Here is a 21,069-nt window from a genome sequence, read left to right as displayed (position 1 = left end):
GGAGCGGCTCGCAAACCTCCAGGTGGGGGAGGGGTTCCACACGATGAAGAAAGGTGAGTTTGATGCAGGGTCAAGGGGTCCTGTCTCATGCCTGGATCTACTCAGCTAGGTGGTTTCTTACTGCCCCCCTCACCCACTCCAACTTCTGAGTGACAAGTGGACCTGAGCCGGGGCTGTGGTAGTGAAACCCCCATCCCAGGGGTCAGCTCATTCACATGGCACAGGCTACGTTTGGAAACCAGTGGGTCTGGTTTAAAAAAAAAAAAAAAAAAAAAAAGAAGTTAAAATGGAGATCAATTGATCTGTTCCAGAGCAGGCACACAGATAGGATGACAAAATAGGAATGTACTTCATTCAAAAGGGGGAAGTATTTTATAAATCAGTAACTGTATACCTGTACACTATTCCTCAAGCCTGGAATATCTGGTGAGATTAATTTTCAGCATAGGGGAGTTTATTCGGGTTGAGGCGGGGGTGTGTGTGCGCATGTGTGGATGTGTATGAGTGAATGTGCACACATATGCCAGACAAGTAGAGTGTGAACTGTTTTGCTGTTGGCGGTAGGACCATGATCCGACTAACATTTGTGGTTTGGGCCCTTGAATATGGAGACCTGTCACTGACTGCAGGTTGAGTCTCAGTAGATGTCCTGGGTGGGCTCAGTTGTCTCTTGTCCTCCCTCTGATCCTGTCCTAGCCGTGTGTCCTCCTGATCATAGTTGGCCTGGGTCCATTTAGCTGTTTCCCTCCTAAGCTTTGGACTGAGCCTGGAGGCGACTGCTTTGTTACTCATTGGTGTTTCTTTTCCTGCCTGAGGGGCGTTTCCCTCGAATGATCAATTTTCATGAAACACTTTAAAAGGAGAAAATTACTAGAAAGACAGCAGGTGACCCACGTTTGTTGTTCTTCTGGTGTCACCCAGGGCCTCAGGTCATTGGGTTTTGAGCAGAATTGTGGCCTCACGTGCAGCCCACATGCTGTAATTGTCGGGGAATGTGTCTTAGTCCATTTGGACTGCTCTAACAATAGCAAAGACTGGGTGGCTCATAAACAACAGAAATTTGTGTCACTGTTCTGGAGGCTGGGAAGTCTAAGATCAAGGTGCCAACAGATTCAGTGTCTGGTGAGAGCCACTTCTTGGTTCATAGACAGATGGCTGTCTTCTTGCTGAATCCTCATATGGTAGAAGGAGCTAGGGAGCTCTCTGGGGCCCCTTTTATAAGGCCGCTAATCCCATTCACAAGGGCTCCATCTTCATGACCTAACCACCTCCCAAATGCCCTACCTCCTGATACCATCACACTGCAGTGGGGGGGGTTAGGATTAGAACATACAGATTTTGGGGAGGGACACAAGCATTCAGTCTGGGACTTCCCTGGTGGCAGAGTGGTTAAGAATCCGCCTGCCAGTGCAGGGGACACGGGTTCAATCCCTGGTCCGGGAAGATCCCACATGCCATGGAGCAACTAAGCCTGTGGCACCACAACTACTTGAGCCTGCGCTCTGGAGCCTGCGAACCACAACTGCCGAAGCCCATGTGCTCTAGGGCCTGTGCTCCGCAACAAGAGAAGCCATCGCAATGAGAAGCCCGTGCACCGTAGCAAAGAGTAGTCCCCGCTTACCGTAACTAGGGAGAAGCCCGAGCACAGCAGTGAGGACCCAATGCAGCCAAAAAGAAAAAATTAAAAAAAAAATTCAGTCTGTGCAGGCGGTGATTCCTGTCACCTGTTTCCATCTAAAGTCACTAATATTAGGGCCCAGTCTTGCATTTCTGGAACTACGAGGAGGGAGAATATTGTAGCAGATAGCAGTGTGTCCTGGTGGGTTTGAGCCTCAGAAGGCTTAGATGCATTCACATGGCAGCAGGACAACATGCCAGGTGTGTGTAGAGGGGGCTGGTGTTGCATGCCCATAGCATCCCGTCTGAGGAAGGCCGGGTATAGGATGCTGGGCCTTGTGACAGAACAGTCTTTAGTTGGCTCTTTTAAGAAAAAAATCCCATGTTTATTTCAGATGTTATCTTGATGAACTTTCCTTGAAATAGAACAGAGAAGTACACAAATCATAAAGGTACAACTTGATGAATTTTCATAAACTGAGCACACCTGTGTAACCTGCATCCAGATCTGGAAAGAATGGAGCCAGCATCCCAGGTGCCCCTGACGGTGACCTCACCTCCTCCTTGCAGTCACTATGCCGACTTGACTTTTCCTGTCTTTGAACTTTCTATAAACGGAATCTGCAAGTGTGTCCTTGTTTCTGGTTGCTCTTGTTCAGCGCGATGGTTGTGAGATGCTTCCAGGCTGTCATGTGAGTTGCAGGCCTATCATCCCTAGTGTTGTCTAGTATTTATTCCTTTTATTCAGAGCGTCTGTCCTTCTGTTCACGGACATTTCGGTAGTTTTGAGATTCTGGCTCTTATAAAAACAAGCCGAAATGAATATTCTGGTACGTGCATTTTGACACGGATGGATTTCTTCTGAGGAGTGAGAGTTCAGATGTGGTTTTGATTTACATTTCCCAGGGCGTTCAATCATGGAGTAAATTGTGCCTGGGAGTCCACTGTGGGCCAAGCCCTGCACCAGTCCTAGACCGACAGCTGGGGGCAAGAGGAGCAGGCCTAGTAAGGGGAGAGCCGGGGGGTGGGAGGTCGTTATTTTGGATGAGTCTCTAGAGAGGTGACATTTAAGCTGAGACTTGAGGGATGAAAGTTTGCCAGCCAGGTGAGCCACTGGGCCAGGATCCTCCATGCAGAGGGAAGAACACAAGTAAAAGCTCCGAGAGAGATTACTGCTGGCTCAAGAATGGCCTGGTCAGGGCTTCCCTGGTGGCGCAGTGGTTGAGAGTCCGCCTGCCGATGCAGGAGACACGGGTTCGTGCCCTGGTCCGGGAAGATCCCACATGCCGCGGAGCAACTAAGCCCGTGAGCCATGGCCGCTGAGCCTGCGCGTCCGGAGCCTGTGCTCCGCAACGGGAGAGGCCACAACAGTGAGAGGCCCGCATACCGCAAAAAAAAAAAAAAAAAAAAAAAAGAATGGCCTGGTCAGCACAGAGAAGTCCAAATGTTAGCTAGACCGTATCCAAGCTGATGAGGTAATGGCCTGGGACACTCTTTGTAGGAGTTAGGAGGAGGAGGAGAAGGAGGGCTGGGTGTTTGGTTTCACAGAAGCCCCCAGGAGAGGGACGGGTGGCATGCATCAAGTGTCCACAGCTGGCCCTTGGCCTCAGTCTGAAAGGCCCGTGGGCAGTCCAGTTAAGGGAAGCCATGGAGTCGGCTGGTTACTCCATGAGTTGTTAGGGCTGTCTGTTTTGGAAACCAGCACTACCTGTTGGGTTCCTGGTGTTGAGCCAGTGACTCATCTTCCTGGATCCTCATGATCCAGATTCCCAGCCTGGGAGTTTGCCAGGCATGGATGATAGAGGTATCACCTGTCGGGGATGCTGGAGAAGTCTGCTTAGCCACAGGGGACACTCTGTTTTCGGGAGAAGAGTGGGGTACTGCAGTAGGCTGCATAATGAGAGAGCCAGCCGCAGGCAATGGCCCTGAGCTGTGGGTGTGGCTCTCGCCAGCTGGTGCAGGCCTCCTGGCCAGGTCCAGGATGATCAAATATGAAGCCAGCTTGGTACGAGGCCCTGGTGGGAATGGGAACCACACGGAGGCTGCAGGCTGGACAGCCTCCCCTGCTGATTGCTCTTTCCCTGTTGCATTGCCTTGTGTCTCATCTTTAATTAAAATGCCCTTGTTAGGAAATCTAGCCCTGGTGAAAAGCTATCCTGACCGCAGAGCAGCCCCCCACACAAGGAGGAGGATGTGGAAGGAGACGTGCGCAACAGCTTCAGACTCCCAAGAATTCCCTTTGTGTTGTTCAGTTCGGCTCATGGCTGTGACCACAAGAGCCCCGTGGCTCATTGGAGTATTTATTCCCCTTCAGAACAGGGTGCTCTTACCTTCCCCCCAGCCCCATGGCTCTGGTAACCCTTTTATGAGCTTGTATTAATATTTTTCTAGTGTTTCTTTCCACCCTCCAATATTGTTAGTGAGTAAAGAAGATAAAAGCCCCTTCTGCATTTAATAAACTACTTAAAACTGTTCTATGGAAGGAGGCTAAAGCCACCCACTGACATCCCCTTTATCTGACCCCCTCCTCTGGTGGTGGAGGAATTGTGAGGTGCTCTCTGGTGTTCCCTCTGGATCCCTCCCTTCCACCCTTCCTTTCTTTAAAAAAAAAAAAAAAAAAAAAAAATCAAATTTCAGTTGTGTGTTTTGGATATGGATGCTGAGAACCAGGGTTATTAATTTACAGGTCCTGTGAGTAATAGCGGTCCCCTTCGTGGCTGGGGTGGTGGGGGGCTTTTCATGGGTTTTCCCTGCCACTGGGCTCCGCTGCCTCGATCCTCCTCCGGCACCCGATCGTTCTCACTGTGGGCGTTCAATACTTAGTTGCTCAAGAAAAAATGCCTTCCACTTTCCTAATGGTTTTTTCTTTAGTTTTCATACAAACCTTTGTTTCTTTGATACTACTTTCCTTGTAAATGTAAAAATATATAGAAAGTAAGGTTTGATTCATGGGGAGTTTAGTCACCAGGAAGGTACTTTTTATCCTTGTTACTTTTTGGTAATGTGATTTGACTGTATTTTAAGAGTTGTCTATATCTGACTATATTTTAAGAGTTGTCTGTATTTGACTATATTTTAAGTTACACCTGGCTTGGAAGATGTACTTAGCTTCAAGTGTTCTTTAGTCTACCTGGGAACCCAGATACTTTATTTGCAATTAAATAATTAGAAATTTAGTGTTTTGCAGGACCACTTTTATTCTTCTTAGCAGCCAAATATCAAGCATTCCTGGAAGCTCTGACGAAATGCTCATTTTAAATGCAAATTCTTTGCACAGTTAGAAAGAAAATGAAATGTTCTGGCTTCCAGCGCTTACTCTGCATTTTTGCCATTCCTTCTGGTGGCCGAGGGGAGGGCTCATGACTAAATCCTTCAGCATCTTTATTATTTTGGATTTGTACTTGCTGAGGGGAAGCCTTGCCCCGAGACATTAACCCTCTGTTGTCATCTGTAGAGTTTTCACTAGTTTTTGTTTTTCCTCTTAAATGATTTTTGGATTTCTTCTCGTTTGCTTTATGGGTGATGGATGTACTGGGAAACTTGTGAGTGTTGGTTTGTTGGTTTTTTGAGGCAAATGAAATGTGTCAAAACCCTTCAGCTTTATAGCCGGGGTGTGTGCCATTGCTTTTTAGTCTTAGAAGTTCCATGTCCCCTCTTTTCTCGTCTGGGTGTCTTCTCCCACTTTTCCCATTAATCCAGCTACTGTGTCCCAGCTTGGGATCTAGAGAATCCTTGGCTTTGAGCACAAAGGAATTTCTAAGGAGCATGATTGGACAAGTGGTTCACTCTTTTGCCCTCTTTGAGAGAGAGAGAGATGAACTCATGGAGGCAGTTTAAGATGTTAATCCTCGCCCCTCAGTCAGACAAGTTATATTCATTTTCCCGAAAGTGAGAATTTTACTTGTAAAACAACCCCTGTATTCTGTGATTTTAGATACCTTTGGATTGTGAGTGGAGGGGCTCAGCCTCTTGGCTAAGCTGGTCTCTTTCATGGGAGTTGTGTATGCAGCTGGAGCCACTAGAGATGGTCTTGGGAACAGGAAGGTGGCCGCATGTTTTCTCTCTTCACAAAACAATGACTTAATACTGAGTCGCCACTTAAGCTGGCGTGGTGGGCTGGTTGATGGTTGCCAAGTATTATGAAAATGCAAAAAAACCTTTTAAATCATTGAATGAAATTGCAGCCATGCTTTTAATTTTATGATAAAACTTTTTTCTCCCCTTTTGTGCTTAGGCATTTTTGCAAAGCTGAATATAGAACTCAAAATGAAGCTTACATGTTTGTCCTTAGTTTACTGACTGAATAGAATGGTTTTATTCATTAAAGAATTTTATTTTTATTTTTAAATTTATTTATTTTTGGCTGTGTTGGGTCTTTGTTGCTGCACGTGGGCTTTCTCTAGTTGCGGCGAGCGGGGACTACTCTTCGTTGTGGTGCGCGGGCTTCTCGTTACGGTGGCTTTTCTTGTTGCAGAGCACAGGCTTTAGGTGCGCGGGCTTCAGTAGTTGTGGTGCATGGGCTCAGTAGTTATGGCTCATGGGTTCTAGAGCACAGGCTCAGTAGTTGTGGTGCACGGGCCTGAGAGAAGCCTGGTGGGAAATGCCCCTGATCAAGCGTGTTAGGATGAGAGACATTAGCTGCGGACTTGGCGAGCTGCCGTGCTGGAAGGCTCCTGAGTCCAGTGTTGAGGTTGCAGAGTCTCTGAAACAGGCCAACCTCTTTGTTTAGTGACAATGAGCCAGAAATTCAGCTGCTATGTCCACACCAAGCAGCCCACTGGGGAAGAAGCAGGTCTCATGACTTCGCCCTAGGATTCTTCTGTATTTTAGGTACATGTGCTCAACCTCGGCACCGTTCACAGTTTGGCTGGGTGATTCTTTGTGTGGGGGCTGTCCTGTGCATTATAGGGTGTTTAGTCCCATCCCTGGCCTCTACCCACTAGAGAGTAGTAGCACCACACCCTCCCGCTTAAATTGTGACAGCCCAAAGTGTCTCCAGATACTCCCAAATGTCCCCCTGAGGGGGTAAAATTGCTCCCTGTGGAGAACCATTGCTTTAGATGTATATGATGCTCCTTGGAATTCATAGATACAACTTTCATGTTGGCATGGCCCCTTTCCCCTTTTGCTTTGAAATGTGAAATACACAGCTAAAGTGTTTTCTCCAGCTCTGACAGTAGATAACACTGGCTCCAAGGCCATTTATAGGAAAGAGGTCAGCATGGTTCTGAAATGAACTGCATTGTGTTTGGGATGACACTTTTCCCTTGAGTAGATTTGATCTGGTTTTCGTTGTAGATTTTTTAAAAAAATTTATTTTATTTTAGGCTGCATTGGGTCTTCGTTGCTGTGGATGGGCTTTTCTCTGGTTGCGGTGAGCGGGGGCTACTCTTTGTTGTAGTGCGCAGGCTTCTTATTGCGGTGGCTTCTCTTGTTGTGGAGCACGGGCTCTAGGCACGTGGGCTTCGGTAGTTATGGCTCGGGGGCTCAGTAGTTGTGGCTCGCAGGCTCTAGGGCGCAGGCTCAGTAGCTCAGTAGTTGTGGCGCAGGGGCTTCGTTGCACCGCAGCATGTGGGATCTTCCTGGACCAGGGCTCGAACCCGTGTCCCCTGCATCAGCAGGTGGATTCTTAACCACTGTGCCACCAGGGAAGCCCTCGTTTTAGATTTTGAACGCCAATGACTTGTCTTCACTAAGCAGCTTGTACTTTTAATTTTAGCCAATGGGTGTGGATGGGGACAACATGTCCTATGAGTGGGCGAGAAGTCAAAGTATGCCAAAGGCCAAGGAGGTTTTGGCAATCTGAAACCCATGAAAAATCAGGCTTCCATTTTGTGAACCTTGGGGTAAGCCCAGAAGAGAACACTTACCAACTTAATTAAACCTGCGTGAATACAGAGCAGATGTATGGGCAGATTTTACAGTGGACCATGACTTTATGAGTTAAGGATTGGCTTTGGGTGGCTATGGATCGTTGGATGCAAAGAGGTGAAGAGTCCCAGACCGAGAGGTTGGAGACCTGGGATCTGTACTTGGGGCTGCCCAGACTCTCTTCATCAGGTCATCAGATATTCGGGCAGCAGTTTCCTCCTCATCTGCAAGAGGAAGGGCAGAGCCACGATTCGTATTTCCTGGGCCACTGGGAAGTGCAGGTTGGTGAACTTAGCCTGGGTGTATGAAACCCCAGGATAAACCTAAGACTCTTACTGGAGCCTTAATTTTACTCGGGAATTTGGAAGACGAGGTATCTTAGCATGCACATACTGAATAAGTGGAAAATCTGTATGGTAAGAATTGAAGCTAGGATATAGAACTTGAACGAAATGAACACAATCTCATGCTTGCTGGGAATGGCTTCCCAGTGTTGGTGGCCCACCCTCTTCTGTCTGGTGGAATTCTGGCAGGAGAGTTTGATAAGCCATGGGCCCAGGAATCTCCAAGGTTCATTCTACACCTAAAATTTCTGGTTGGAATAAAAAAGATAGAACTTTGGTGTAGAATCTTGGGCAAGTTCATACTAATCACCAGAGAGGTCCTTGGGAAGAAAAGCCAATAATAATAAAGGTTGTCTAGCCTTTAAGAATTCAGGTACTTCACATTTTCCTTCCTTCCTTTTTGCTTTAAATGGGAAAGCTTTGGCTTCCATTCTGGAGTGTGAGCCTATAACCCAAACTGTAAAAAGGATGGGTCTGGTGCTGTTGTGGGACCCTCAGAGTTTAACACTTAAGAGTTTAATTAATCTACGAAATATGCCAGAGAAGATAGCATGCTGTTTGAATTTCTTTGAAATGCCTCTACCTGAATGGTGACAAGGGAGTTGGCCTGTGGGCTCTAGGTAGAAATTAAAACTACTGACCTCCCCTGTCACAGCTGGGATTGACTTAGCTGGGTTAAGTTGGACTATTAGGTCACTCTGTTCATTCAACTTTTGTTGCTGAAATTATTTAATGTTACACAGAAGTTGTTTTTTTGTGTTGATGTTCATGACAGTCCTTTAAAAGTGAACGTCAAAGGCTTCAGACGGGACCCATGTCCCCATGCTGTCAGTTTTCTGGAAAGGAAAAAGGCCACTGCAGGGCAGACAAGCAGGAGAACACCTATGAACAAAGCAGTTCTTGAGAAAGCTTTGGCTCCTGTAACCATTTGTCAACACTACCTTATGCGAGGCCATTTTACGATATGACGTAATAAGGATAATTTATAATGTTTTCATGAAAGCAGGAGTGGGTGGTAGTGGGTTTTTCTTTGTCTTTTCTTGGCGTGTAATTGAAACAGAGCTTGGACCAAATGAGAAACATTTGTGTTAGGTGGGGAAAAGATTCCAGAGGCTTCTCAACTGGGTCAAATACTGCTTTATTTGGAGCATGTAAGCAGACTTCTCATCTGACACCAGCATTAAGAACATTGCCATTGGGACTTACCTGGTGTTGCAGTGGTTAAGAATCCGCCTGCCAATTCAGGGAACACGGGTTCGAGGCCTGGTCCGGGAAGATCCCACATGCTGCGGAGCAACTAAGCCCGTGAGCCACAACTACTGAAGCCCGAACGCTTAGAGCCCGTGCTCCTCAACAAGAGAAGCCACCACGATGAGAAGCCTGTGGACCGCAACAAAGAGTAGCCCCTGCTTGCCGCAACTAGAGAAAGCCCACGTGCAGCAACGAAGACCCAACGCAGCCAAAAATAAATTTAAAAAAAAAAAAAAAAATTGCCATTTCTATCTGTTCACAAGCAAATGGATTTTCTGACCTAGGGAACTGTCTAAATTCTAGACCCACATAACACATTCAGTGACTCAGAAGAAAAAGTGTGTGGGTTGATCTGTCTCAAAAGAAATCTGTGCCGTGAGAGTGAGTTTATAAATTCAGTTCCTTTAATAATGCTACTTATCGAGAAGACGTGTCATTTATAAAGAGCAGTGGGCCTGTGCATTTCGAAGGGGCAGGCTTTTTTGGTAGGTCCCAGAGGAACGAACACTTGAGTTTGCTGAGGAAGTCTAGTTGTTTGGCCCTTGGGAAATAGAGCCTAAACTTATGGCCTAATGTGATTGAGTAGTTGAGTTACTGGAGTATGCCCAAACAACCCCCAAGACCCTCGTTCAGGCTGTTTGTGTGCTTGGTTTGATTCTAGAATTGGCATCCTGAAACCCACAAGAATCCTTAACACTAAGGCATAGGCATTTCATAGATATCTGAGTCTTGACTATTTGCCAAGAGTCTTCACTGTTTGCACCACCTTTATCTTTGTTCCCTACCTAGGAACTCCCGTCTAGGGAGTGTGAAAGGTACACAGAAGCTAACCCTCTGGTTATGAGGTGTCTCACAGCAAGACAACAGCCTCTGGCATGTATGGGGAAGGAAACGCTAATTTTGATTGGGAGGCTCAGGGGGGGTCGTCTTGGAGGCTTGGGGACATGTGATTGGGTGTTGGGGGGAGGTAGATAGATATCAAGATGAGGAGGTTGGGCTTTCCTGGAAGGAATGGCTTGGGGACAGACCCCAAAGTGGGTGAGTAGAAGGCAGGATGTGTTGGGGTGAGGAGAATCTCAGACACCAGACTCACTCTCGGGACCGGTTTGTGGCTCCAGGGCTGGGGGTGTCTCTGGGCGGCAGCTGAGTCAGGTGGTCTGAGTGTGCGGGACCTCTTTCCAAGGTAAGAGATTTGAAGTGCATCCTGGAATCAGCGGAGAACTTGGAGCACAGCAGAGAAGGGAGAAAGGTGGAAAAGCAGCTCTGCAAGCAGGGCAGGAAGGCACGAGGAAGCGGACAATGAGAGCCTTCCAGTCTAGTTCTCTCTGCTGCTGTCAGACTGATTGAAGGGGAAGCCGGGCTGCTCATGTGGGCTGGGCCTCTGGGAAGACTATCGAATGTTTTTCCTTGTGTCTTTATTACAGTCCTGAGTTTTCAAACTCAAATGTGAAATGACTGAGTTATGCTGGACTCAGAGGGAACGGTCCACTCATCCTCCTCCCCAAACTCTATTATTGTTTATCTTAGTTACCTACAAGAGGCCTCTCTAACACATCATCTTTCTCCCTCTTCCCTCAGTTTCCTTACTATTAATCTCCTGGGTGCCCTGTGCAAGGTGCTAGGGGTGCCAGCAGGAGAGGGCAGCCCATGCCCTCATGGAGCTCCTGGTTGAGACAGACCAGAGACGAGATGATCTGGAACTCAATGCAAAGTGCAGGGGTGGGGTCCCTGTAGAGGGAACTGCTGGAGGGCTGTGCACGGGGCGCTGGTTGGGGGTTGTGCGCTGGAGAAGACCACCCAGCTGTGTGTGGCAATGCCGGTTCTGGCTGGTTCCAAAAAGATTTCCGACCTTCATATGTGACCTAAAGTTTCTTCCAAACAGCATAGTCTCTAAGTATGGCAGACGTTTGGGGATGTTTTTTTGGTGTCTTTTTTTTTTTTTACTCCATCCCAACCCTTACCCCAGCACCGCTTCAGAGCAGAACACAGGCTTATTGTGTTGTGGAAGTTATTCAAGGGATCCTTAATCCTTATGTGTCAAGTACTTGCCTATAGAGTAAATTAATGATGCCTTGGAATTATTCTTTGGTGTTTCAAAATGCACGTAGGGGCTCTTGGGATGAATTAAAAATTGATTTAAGAGCACTTATGTCTTGATATTTTCCTCTCTCCAAGGGAACCAGAAGTACAACTCTGGTGTATTTGGGGGTGGGGGGCGTCTGCAGAACTTTTTTGACCTTAAAAGGTACCACCTCCTTCTCTTCTTCTCCCAGCACTTAGCACAGTGCCTTGGTGTGTAGTAAATCCAGAGCACGCTCACGCTTTTCACCCGTCCCTTTAGTCTGCATATGCCACTTCTGCCCGGGCAGCAGGTGTGATAATAGGGGGAGGCAGCAGGAGGCCTGTGAGTGTGGTCTTTTCCTGCCTGTGTTCTCCAAGGTGTGAGAGAATCGTGAGGACTGAAAGTGTAAGCCCACTCTAGGGCCCCAGAGATGCCGGCCTGTTATTGGAGGGTCCACTGTCATTCCTGGCCCAGGCCCTTGATTGAGAGGAACTAGCTGTTGGACGTAGTGACTAATGCCCCGAGGATAAGGTCTCGAGCCTCACCCGAGTGCTCCAGCCCCCTCCTTGGCTGAGGAGCCCCTGTCTGCGGGTTGTCTGGGTTAAACATCAAAAAGCTACCTCTGGAATCTGTTTCCTGGCTCGGCCATCCTCCCATGGGTTCCCCTAGGGTGGAAACAGTGACTCTGTGAGTGAGCGCTTCAGGTTTGAGAAGGATCCCACTTAGGCACAGGCTCAGTGGGAAAGGGGCATGAGATCATTTTGTTCCCATTTTAGTTGCTGAAACCCTTTGTTTTTCTGGAATTGGCTGGCCTTTACTTTTCCTGAGCACTGGGCAATAGTTTCCCTGTAAGCTATTGTTTTGAGTCTATCAAGAATGTTGGGGGCTTCCCCGGTGGCGCAGTGGTTGGGAGTCCGCCTGCCGATGCAGGGGACGCGGGTTCGTGCCCCGGTCCGGGAGGATCCCACATGCCACGGAACGGCTGGGCCCGTGAGCCGTGGCCGCTGAGCCTGCGCGTCCGGAGCCTGTGCTCCGCAACGGGAGAGGCCACAACAGGGAGAGGCCTGAGTACCACAAAAAAAAAAAAAAAAAAAAAAAAAAAAAAAAAAAAAAAAGAATGTTGCGCTTGCATGCATGTGTGTCCTCGTGTGCATATTTACACACACACTTTTTAAATTGCAGACTTGAATTAGGGGAGGGGCAGAAGAGACACAGCAAGAGATGAGGGACTACAGTATTTCCTTTCTTAGGCACATGCTACTGTGAGTCCGTCCTCCACAGTGTATGGGTGCAGGCTCTCCCAAACCGGGTTAAAATGCTGTTTGATGTCATGGTGTCAGTGCTTGGCAATTGTAACTAAAAAATGATAGCTTTGTCTGCTAGTAAGATTACCTCAGAAAAGGGTCTTTTGGGAATGGCATGCTCTTGCCCAAATTATTAGGCAAGGAGCATACTTTCCTTATTTGGTCAAGATACTATTGGGGAGTGTGCGGGAAGGGCTAGGAACTGAGATGCACTGCTCGTGGCTCCATACACTGTCCACCTCATTTTCTGGCCAGTGGATGTCTCAACCGCTCACTGAATGAGCAGAGTTCTCACAAGGAGGGTAGAGTCATGAGGCACCTGAAGGAGAAGATGTAAGGCACCCCGGCCTCTGTATCCAGCTGAGGAAGGAGGTGGCCAGACGTTCCTCTGAGTTCTGCACACGTGTCGGGGCTTCGCTTCTTTCTTAGCAGTTCAGGAAGACTTACTGAGATTGTTCACAGTAACAGAATGTGCCCCAGGAAGTAGGCCTGCCAAACATGGAAGAGGAAAGACCAATGAGTTCACAGAAACCCAACACCAGCTTTGCAGCCTCAGCCCGGAACACAGGGCTGCCCCAGGGCGTGAACTTTTTTTTTTTTAAAAAACAAGATGTATTTATAGATGGTGCCCCAGGGGCCAGAGCTGGTAACTATTCCCTGGCAGGCCCCGCCCTCAGAAAAGCACTGGGCTCACTGCACAGTTTACTGCTGTCTTGAGCTGGGTTTGAGATGACAAGTCCTGGAGGTCCTTGTCACTGACCTGAATCTCTCTGTAAGGAAGATTGCTTTACTCTGTGACATACATAGAGAAGAATATGTGAAATGTATGGGAATAGTTTGAACATCTGGGAAGCCAACAAACCAGGCTAAGAAATCAACATTACGAATATCTTAAATGTCTTAGACGCTCCCCCATCGCCTCAGAGTTGTGATAAGCATCTCAATTTTTCATTTTTTTTTTTTTTTTTTTTTTTTTTTTTTTTTTTTTTTTTTTTTTTTGCGGTATGCGGGCCTCTCACTGTTGTGGCCTCTCCCGTTGCGGAGCGCAGGCTCTGGACGCGCAGGCCTAGCGGCCATGGCTCACGGGCTTAGTTGCTCCGCGGCATGTGGGATCTTCCCGAACCAGGGCACGAACCCGTGTCTCCTGCATCGGCAGGCGGACTCCCAACCACTGCGCCATCAGGGAAGCCCTCAATTTTTCATTTTAACTGAGCCTTGGTACCTATGTATGCGTTCCTAAACAATGCAGATGTTTGATATTTTTTTCGTCTTGAAAAGCTGAGTACCAAGCACAAACACAGCTTTGGGAAGGTCCCTGTTGAAACTGGTGAAGGCTCCCAGGCGCAGCCTAGGGCTCTAGAACAGTTATTAACATTGCTGGCTGCAGAGTCATACTCTCCACCATAAGAGCTACATGAAGCCAGTTTTCTCGCTGGTCCTTGCCCTTGTGCATCTCTTTGTAAGTGGCATTGCCACTCACGATCCTCTTCACCAAGGGCTTGTAGAAAGTTCAGAGAGAAAGATAAAAAGGGACTCCTTATATTAATTAAGCCGGGGTCCTTAACCAGAGGTACAGAGAGATTTCAGGGGATTCTGAACCCTCTGAAACTGAATCTATTATGTTCTTCTTCTGGGGGAGAGGGTCCATCATATTTCCAGAGGGGTTTATGGACCCTCCTTCCCTGTAAGGATAAGGAAAAATGTGGCCAATATGGTAGGTTGTGTTTTTTTGTTTATTTTAAAATGAATCCTGGGACTGTTAAATTCCTTGAAATGTGTGTGAGTCCGCCTGTGAGCGAGTCTGTGCTGGCTTTTTACATGTGAGCATGCCTAACTTTGGAAAGGGAAAGTTGTGCCCTGGACTGCCCAGGGCAGAATCCTTGACCATTCTGTGGGTGGCCTAGCAGGCTTTGCATTTTCTCTGAAATCTGCATCTTTTACTCTTGACCCAGAGTAACTGAAATGCTAAAATGGGGGAAAAAAACTGGAATCGTTGCTGTAGTTTCAAAACAAATGACCTCACTGCCTAAATTCCACTTCATGCAAAAGAAACCCTAACTTTCCCTCTTATAAATAATAATGGACCTTTGGGGAAACAGATCCAAATACCCATTTAGCGCGGGTGGGGGCACATTTGTCACCGCTGAAGGAAACTCCCTAGAAACAGAATATGACTATTGCTACATCAACTTTGTAGTTACTTCCTAAGAGATGGCAATTTAAATTTATCATGACTGACATTCACTTCTTCAAAGTAGGCGAGTAATTACGCTTTGTATAAGCTAACTTAATGGGAGGTACTTTCAGCTTGTTCCAGCAATGTAGGGGAATTTCAGAATTCTCTAGCTGAAGAGTTGAGTCCTATTCCATCTCTGCTCTTTCATTGATGAGTTGATGGAAGACATACATGCAAGGTTAGGTGTGATCTGCCCAAGCCTGCATTGATTTGTCAGGGTCAGCTGGAACTAGAACCCCAGGGGAAGAGGTAACTATTTACATGATTATGGCTTAAATATATAATTAGATGATGATTCGTTAAAAAAATAATAACCAGAAGGGTCATTTTCTAAAGACTCAGCATTTTGATCATCCATTTCATTTTAACAAAATGACCAATGACAAGTCTTAGCCGGCCCCCCCCCACCCCTTGTGGTGTCCAGGCATTTCCCTGGAGGGTTCTGGTCTCTTGGGTCTGTAAACCTGATGTATGGAAAAGGTGCTTTTGTTTTGGTTCTGTTCTTTTTATATCTCATAAATTCAGAATTTTTAGGTCTTGAGGTTTTTCTCCACAGTTTTTAGATTTTTCTTCTTACACTCAAATGTGAACAGTCCTGAGGTTTTTCTTTCTCTCTCTCTTTTTCTTTTGTCTTTGAAGAAAACCAGGAATTTCAGTTTGGCTCTTCAAAGTCCTCGGGGATTAGGGAGAGAGAACTAGGGGAATGATTAAGATTTGTCTCTTCTCCTCTGTTAAGAGCCAGAATGAATAAGAATAACATTTATTTAGAACCTGAGTTTCTTGAAGGAAGGTAATTTACAGGTAAACTTAAGCTCTTTATAGACATGATTCTGACAGTTCCCTTCCTGGACTCACCATTACATGCTGCTGATTTTGGACAAGGCCTGTCTTTTCTGAGTCTTGGCTTTTCTCATCTGTAAAGGGAGGGGTTGGGCCTGATTATCTCCAAGGGTGCTTTGCAGCCGTATGTCTGGACTCCACACTGGGGGCTTTGCAGAGAGGCTGTTCTGGAGCTGCTGCTGGTGACATGGTGCTTCTCCCGACATTGTGGGCAGAGGAGTTGCCATCTGTGTCAATGCACAGTGCTCTGAGACCACTGGCTCCACGTGGCGTTTTCCTTTTCTGCTCTCTTTAGAATCTGAAGCCTGTCGGTGTCATTCAACGCTGGGACAATGTTGCTTCCCCACTAACGTGGCCGCCTGCACTGACTCGTGTCATTTGTCTCTTTTTTGCCAGTGCGCTGCTGCAGGGTAACATCTGGACTGGGCTCCTGGACCCTTGGATGTTCGGCTGCCCGCAAGTTCCTGGATCGACTTGGCGAAAACAGTGAGTAATCTCCATGTTTCAACTTTGGAGGGCTGCAGGGGTGGTGGCTAGGGAACAAAGTCTAGCTGATGGACCATCTACCTCTGCAGACCTCCTCTGGCACGCCCACCTTCAGGAGCCTTAGAGATGGCAGCTGTGACTCCAGACACAGACTTTCTGTCCCAACGGTCATATGGTCAGGGGCCTTCTGAATCTGCCTCCTGAGAGCTGCTTTGTTCCACCACCAGAGCCCAACTTACCAGTCTTGATTCTCTATCCCCGCTGGCCTACAGGCCGAGCCTCTTTATGGTGGCAAGTGCAGGTGCTTATCCTAGCGGCTGACATCCTCTTCTCCAGGGTGTTCCTCCTCATCCGTCACACCTGAGCCTCACACTGCCCCTGGTGCGAACCCCTTTTATTTTATTATTTATTTATTTTTTTGGCTGCACCACGCGGCTTGCGGGATCTTCCCCGACCCGGGATTGAACCTGGGCCACCACGGTGAAAGCCCGGAATCCTAACCACTAGGCTACCAGGGAAGTCTGCAAACCCCTTTTAGAGAGGGGCCTCCTCTGACCGCCTGGTTATAGACTCCTTCCCCCCACCCCCAGGTGTTCTGTCTCTTTCTCTCTCAGGCCCTTGCTTGCACCTTTCTTTTCACTTAACACAGGATAGGCCTCTTCAGTCACTCGGTAGACCACCCATTCATCCGTTCATTCGTTCAACAAATATTGATTATCTACTGTGTGCCGGTGGCTAAGGTCGGCACAGTCTGTGCTCTCATGAAACTTCCATGAGGAAAGAAAAAGACCAAGTGAAAACCTAAGTAAATGATCACAGTCCTGTCTGGGTAGATTGCTTTGTTCTAAATACTCTCAAGCACTGGCACCTGGGCATCTAGTGAAACTGCAGACCCTGATGGGGTAGGTCTGGGTGGGGCCTGCGAGTCTGTGCTTCTGTCAAGGTCCTGACTTCTCACACTTGGAGAAGTAAGGTCTAAGGATCCTGATGCCCATGAGACTTGTCCTCGAGTGTGACTCTTGGCGAACTGCCTGAGGTGTGTGCCTGTAAAGCCCCCAGAGACCCGGCGGGAGTTTGTCTGGTGGGTCCATCTCCCTCAGCCGTGTGAGGCTGAGTGGTTTGAAATACGAGCCTGACCAGAGAGTATGGGTGCCTGTTACCCTCCCCAGTGTCTGTGAGCTCGTACCTTGTTATTGTGTGTTGCGGTGTTGTCAATGAAATCCTCCCTTAAATATGATGCTTTTCAGATTCTTTAGGTGAAATCCTGTGAGGTCTCCACAATGTGTCTTTTTTGAAGTCAGCATTTCTGAAAATACTGAGGCTGTTTCTTGTTTTTAAGAGCAGACTGCCTCAGCTGGGCTAACGTAGCACTTTAAGTGGGTTGTTGAGAAGCGAGACTATATTGGAAGCAGAGAACCACAGAAAGAGCAGGCAGGGTGAGGGTTTGAGGGGCTGGCAGGGGGCACTGCTGCCAAAGGGGGCGTCTTGAGTCTAGCTGGTGAATTGGCCCCTGGGGTGTTCTCTCGAGATGCAGGTGTGGTGTTGCCGGCTCAGCACTGCTGTACTGCTGCAGTCAAGCCTTTCAGAAGTCATGTTTAGTTTTTACAAGGAGCCAGATTGATTCTCCACGAGTTAATAGTTCTAGTGGCCATTTATGGGGCACCTACGACATACTAGGTTTTGGGCAAAGCACTTGGCACATGGCCTGGTGCCTTTAACCCTCCCGATGGCTCACGAGGCGGGTAGTCACCTTTTTACAGAGGACAAGATTGAGGTCGGGGGTGGTGAACTTGCCTGGGGTCGCACAGCAAGTAGGCTCAGGATCCGGCCTGGTCTGTCAGCCCTTGGGCAGGGGCTTTTCGCCTCTTGCTTTTACCACCTGGATCATGACTAGAAAGAGGATTTTACTACTGGTGGCAGGAGTGGTTTGTTGATTATTTGTGTTACTTTTCTTCTGTCTTGCCCTCATCATACCCCAGGGTATGGCGCTTCCCTGTGTGTCAGCTTTAAAATGTTGCTTCTGTAGCACTTTCTTCCCTTGAGATAGAGGAGGAGCTTGGCCATTGTGGGGGCAGAAATGAACAGGGAAGAGAAGGGTACATTTTGGAGGCCGACTTTTCGCCCCACCCTCGCTGGCTTCTGCCAGCCTCCCTGGGGACAGGTCTCTAGGAGGCCTGCAATGGCTGCCTGTGACCCCGAGAGTCAGGGCTACAACTTAGTCCTTGATGGTTCACAGCTGGAGGCAGAAGGTGAGGAGTCAGGTTGATGGCATTGTTTTTGAAGACCATTTTCTGGCTACTTTATGGGATTCCTGTATCTGACCATTTCCAGATAACCTTGTTCTACTCAGGGTTATTTTGTCTACTCTGTATCAGATACAGAATTCTAGAGCTTTATGGGTTTTAAGTTTTGAATTAGGTTCCTTGATTTTGGTTTCATATATATGCTGAGTGCGTGTATATACTGAGCCACTCACCAGATGCAGAATTAAGTTGAATCCATATAACTAGGCTTCCGAGGCAAGGTGTGCCCTCTGATTCTCACATTTTAGGCAACGCAGGAACCGTACTATTAGGCGTGTGTTGCAATCGCTGTGTTACTAGGTCCGTGCGCGTCCCTCCCCACTGGAGTGGTAGGGTGGGCCCACCCATGTAAACATGGAATTGCACCTTAAAAGCAGCGCCTTTTCACTTCTTTAGGCTTTTGCATCCAGAGTTAAGGATCTGGAGCTGGTGGGAACTGGATTCACCTCCCAGATCTGTAGTGAGTAAACTTGTGCCCATATATGTTTACCTGGGCCTCAATTTCTCATACGGGCACCAATGTCTAGTGGGTTCTGTTTTCTGGGCCTGATTCCTCAACAGTGAAAGGAAGGAGGTGACTTTTACTTGGCAGAGAGATGGTTTTAGATATGATACTCTTGGAGCACTGTGTACTCATCCTGGCCGTTCGGTCTTCAAGGACTGGCTGAAGTGCCCCTTTCCCCCTGTGTCTGGCTGCATTCCCTCCAGTTCAGCTCTTTGCCCATGTCTGAAGCCAATTTCTTGGTCTGTAGAAATGAGCCCCTTGAGGACAGGGATTATGCTTCATCCAGCCTGTATCCCGGGGCCCAGCGCTCAGCCTTGGGCTCAATAAACATTTGTTAAATGAACCCAACAGTGTAATTTCCTTCTTCCATTGGCTTATCTAAAGCCAGTGTACCAGAAGAGCAGTGACTTAATAAGTACTCATGATGAATCCTTGAGCAAACAGGGTAGTGGTAACAGTGGTCAAATGGGTCTCTGGTAATTATAGGCCTTCACAGGTAAACACAACAGTAGGTGTTTTCTTGCCTTTTATGTACTTCAGAAGTCCTCCTCTCTGGGGTCTCCAATTGTTTTTAGTAATGGGAGAGAGCAAATAGGGTGGAAGAGGTTGAATGTGTGTCTAAAAAAAGTACTTTCCTGTAACAGCTTTTGTTTGTAAAGTAAAAGTATATTTTAAAGAGATACAACGTTACAAAACTAACTTGCAACCTGTTGATATTAAAGAAGAAAAGGAAAAGATTTATAAGAAGGGAAGAGAGTAGCTTCCCGGGACCACAGAGTCTTTGCCAGTCAAAGTGTCCAGCCTTTTGGGCCTGTGTTTCATGCTATAGGGTTACCAGACTTGGGACTGTCTCCCCTCGTTGTGAATTTTTTTTTAAAAGTACATCTGGTACAATGTGACAAATTTTAGGATGCCAGGGGATGGAGATGCAGGCCCCTCCCCCTTCAAATGCGGGGATAAACGATATTCAGATGCTTTGTGATTTGCCATCCTTGCTTCTTGCCTCTGCTTCAATGCAGGAGTCTGTCAATTCCTGTCATTCAAAACATCCCAGCCTTAGAGCCACTACTGCTCACAGGGCACCTGGGGTTGGGGGACACAGAAGGATTTTGCCTGCAGCCTATGGTTAAGTACCCCTACCCAGCAAACCGGGATGTTCTAATCCATTGTATTACCTTGTCTGAAATTATGGGTCCATGGTGACATCTGATCCCAACACTTTTCTCATTTGGGACCCTCAGAGGCATGTTTCTCTTTATTAAAAAAAGAAAAGCCTAAAAAATCAAGGTTTCTAATTAAAGGAATGACTGACTGGGAATTTGGCAGTTTTTACACCTTTTCCCTCCTCACAGACAGAGCTCTTACCTGGTTTAAGAACACTAAAGGATACTGTTGACATCGTTTAGTTTTTGTGAGAAGGGACAATATTTTCAAGGTGGTAGCAGGACTCTCTATAATGTACTCATGACCCTTTGTGTGTGAGAAAGCATATTTTTTAAAAACAAAATTAATATCGTGTAATAATGTTCTGTGTAATGTAATTCTGTGTAATGTAATGTATTTTAAAAACTAACATCGTGGACATTGATCCCCTGGTAAAAAGAAATCTATACCATATTGAAAGACTGCATATTATTTCTTTCTGTTAATTGTTACATACTTTTTACATGAAAAGTTAAGTTGCATGACCTTTTATCCTCCTGTTGCTGGCTGGACTTCTTACCCTCTCTCCCCCCACTTTTTTTCTTTTGGGCAATATTGCAATGAGCATTTTTGTAACATTTATTTATAGACCATATGGGCACTTCTGTAGAATTTTGAGGTCAAAAGATATGCACCTTTAAAAATTCACCTTTCTCTCTCTCTTCCTCTCTCTTTCTCTCTCTCTTTCTGTCTCTCTCTCTCTCTCTTTTCTCTCTCTCTCTCTCTTTCTCTTTCTCTCCCTTTCTCTATACATACATACATACATACCCAGGAAGCTGGCAGTTTATTTAAAACAAGTTAAGATTTGGAGTCACAAGTTCCAGTCCTGCCTCAAACGATTTGTACTTGACTTTTCTGGGTACCATATGTCTTTCAAGTAAATGAGCTTCTGAGGTAACAGAGAAGCAATAGAGAAAACCAAGCATAAAAATTCACCTTTAAAAAGATGATATACTTAGGTTCCCAATGACCTAAGGGCTGTCACTAGTACAGAATGTTGTTAATTTTAAATTTTTGTCATTTTTGAAAGCTAAATATATAGAAAAC

General features: G+C 46.9%; 1 protein-coding gene across 7 annotated transcripts in view; it reads left to right on the top strand.

Moving 5' to 3' along the window:
- The window catches only part of TLN2 (talin 2), a 463,505-nt gene that overhangs the window by 70,389 nt on the left and 372,047 nt on the right, over positions 1–21,069 (top strand). For all 7 annotated transcript variants that reach the window (XM_067029739.1, XM_059058563.2, XM_067029737.1 and 4 more), the window contains exon 2: positions 15,922–16,011. The gene's annotated coding sequence lies outside the window, so the exon portion shown is untranslated. The remainder of the gene's footprint in view (positions 1–15,921; positions 16,012–21,069) is intronic.

The sequence above is a fragment of the Kogia breviceps genome, chromosome 3, assembly GCF_026419965.1.
Source record: "Kogia breviceps isolate mKogBre1 chromosome 3, mKogBre1 haplotype 1, whole genome shotgun sequence".
Taxonomy (NCBI): Eukaryota; Metazoa; Chordata; class Mammalia; order Artiodactyla; family Physeteridae; genus Kogia; species Kogia breviceps.
The sequence above is the reverse complement of the archived record's forward strand: the minus strand, read 5'-3'. Positions and strand labels throughout refer to the sequence as shown.